Genomic DNA, 2,420 nt, shown 5'->3' with positions numbered 1-2,420 from the left:
ACAGCCTCTGACGATATCACCCCCCTCCTCCCTCTGCATTCTCTCTTTGTCCCTGCCGCCTCCCTCCCTCCCTCCCTCCCTCCCTCCCTCCCTGCATGCATGCATTCATTCCCCATTCATGAGAACAGGAGGAGGAGCAGGTTTGGGGGAAGGAGATGTTTCTGGAGCAAGGTAGCACAATGTTTACCTCGTCCAATAAATCCTGTTCCTGCTTCCGTCTACTTGATGATTCAGACAGGGATGACGTATCCACGAGAGAAGCTATGATTCTTGACTGAATGTTTAGATCATGAAATCAAGCTCGTATTCTCCTGGAAAGCCTGCATTTCTTTCTTCATTTTGAAACAACAAAGCAGAACATGTCAGAAAACCATACTGCTGTTCAAGCGTGTGCAAATACATAGAAATCAGAGCAACAACATCATCGTCCTGCCCACTCACACAACAACACGGGGGCATTTCAAACAGAAGAAGATGGGAGGAACACTCAAATAGATTTACAGGAAATACAGCTGCTGAAGTAACGTCGATCGTAACAATAATGTAACTTAAATGTAAATGGTTGTAATACTTTCGATGGAAAACAGTCCTAGTGATTTTGTATCTATTGAAAAAGTAGGGGGATAAACAAACATCAAGCTAAACATACAGCAATGAAAGTGCAGCAAACATTTTTGTTGTACTTGTATAATTCCAATAAATGCTTCTAATCTAATATCCACGGCAATTTAGAATTGTATTCATATAATTCAAAGAGAATAAACATTAAGCAATACAATGAGTTTTAGAAGAGACACGCTTTACACTATATCATTCCACATACAGTATTCAAAGTGAAATCAGACACAAAGTGTAAACTGCAGGAAATACAAAAATACACTGAACAAAAATATAAATGCAACACTTTTGTTTTTGCTCCCATTTTTCATGAGATGAACTCAAAGATCTAAAACATTTTCTATAGACACAAAATAACCATTTCTCTCAAATATTGTTCACAAATCTGAACAAATCTGTGATAGTGAGCACTTCTCCTTTGCCGAGATAATCCATCCCACCTCACAGGTGTGGCATATCAAGATGCTGATTTGACAGCATGATTATTGCACAGGTGTGCCTTAGGCTGGCCACAATAAAAGGCCACTCTGAAACGTGCAGTTTTGCTTTATTGGGGGGGTCTGGGGGGGTCCGAAAACCAGGCAGTATCTGGTGTGAGGGGTAGGATTAGGGTTAGGGTTAGGGTTAGGGTAATGTTGTGAATCGAGTGGCCTGTGTTCGTCGTCCATAACCTACGCCTGCTCATACCACACACCAGATACTGACTGGTTTTCGGACCCCCGTTGAAACACAGAATATAATTGTGTTGAAAGTCAGTAAAATATCAATAAGACAATACAGTATATACCAAATGGAAAATGCCAAATATTGTGAACTTGATGTTGGCTCCTCCCTCCTTCACAGCATGTGCTCTAGCATCTGCATAATCCTGTTTTTAAATCTATGCTGGGGGTTTACACCTCGTGTCTGAAAGCCTGTTTAAAAACATGTACTCACATCAGAGCCTGTGTTATTATCACACCCAGAGTCACTCAGGAAACACTCAGAGGACATCCAGCTCTCAGATGGGAGCAGATTTGACAGATTAATCTTTGTGCACTGTGCCTGATGGGTTCGACAGAATTGAGAAAATAAGCAGGGTGTCAGTGAGGACATTTCCCAAACAGATTTAAAGCAGTTTGTATAATGTTGGATGTGGCTCAGGGGTAAATGGGTTTCTACCAATCTGAGGGTCATTGGTTTGACCTGCAGTCAACATGTTGAAACGACCTTGGCCAAGATATGTAACCCACAATTGCTCCCATAAGCATTGCACCGAAAAATGTGTCGACATGTATTATGTCGACACATTTCACATTTCACATAACTGTATTAGGTTTGTTGAAAGCAATAATATTTTTTATTATTATTAATAATATTAGGTTCAACTTAAAACCTTCCCCTCAACTAACCTATGTGAAATTAGTTGACATAATACATTTAATTAAAGTCAAGGTTTCAGTTTTTCAGTGTGGTACTGAAGTGTGTGAAAGTCGCTTTGGATAAGCTAAATGGAGTGTATCAATCAATCAATCAATGTTTATTTATATAGCCCAATATCACAAATGTTACATTTGTCTCAGTGGTCTTCACAGTGTGTACAGAATATCAGTATGACAATACGACACCCTCTGTCCTTAGACCCTGACATCGTACAAGGAAAAACTTCCAAAGAAAACCCAGTTTAAAGGGAAAAATGGGAGAAACCTCAGGGAGAGCAACAGAGGAGGGATCCCTCTCCCAGGACGGACAGACGTGCAATAGATGCCGTGTGTAAATTGAAAAGATAATACATTTGCAACATAGGTAGTCCAAATGTTTGG

Source organism: Pseudochaenichthys georgianus, chromosome 14 (genome assembly GCF_902827115.2).
Source record: "Pseudochaenichthys georgianus chromosome 14, fPseGeo1.2, whole genome shotgun sequence".
NCBI classification, from domain to species: domain Eukaryota; kingdom Metazoa; phylum Chordata; class Actinopteri; order Perciformes; family Channichthyidae; genus Pseudochaenichthys; species Pseudochaenichthys georgianus.
The sequence above is the reverse complement of the archived record's forward strand: the minus strand, read 5'-3'. Positions refer to the sequence as shown.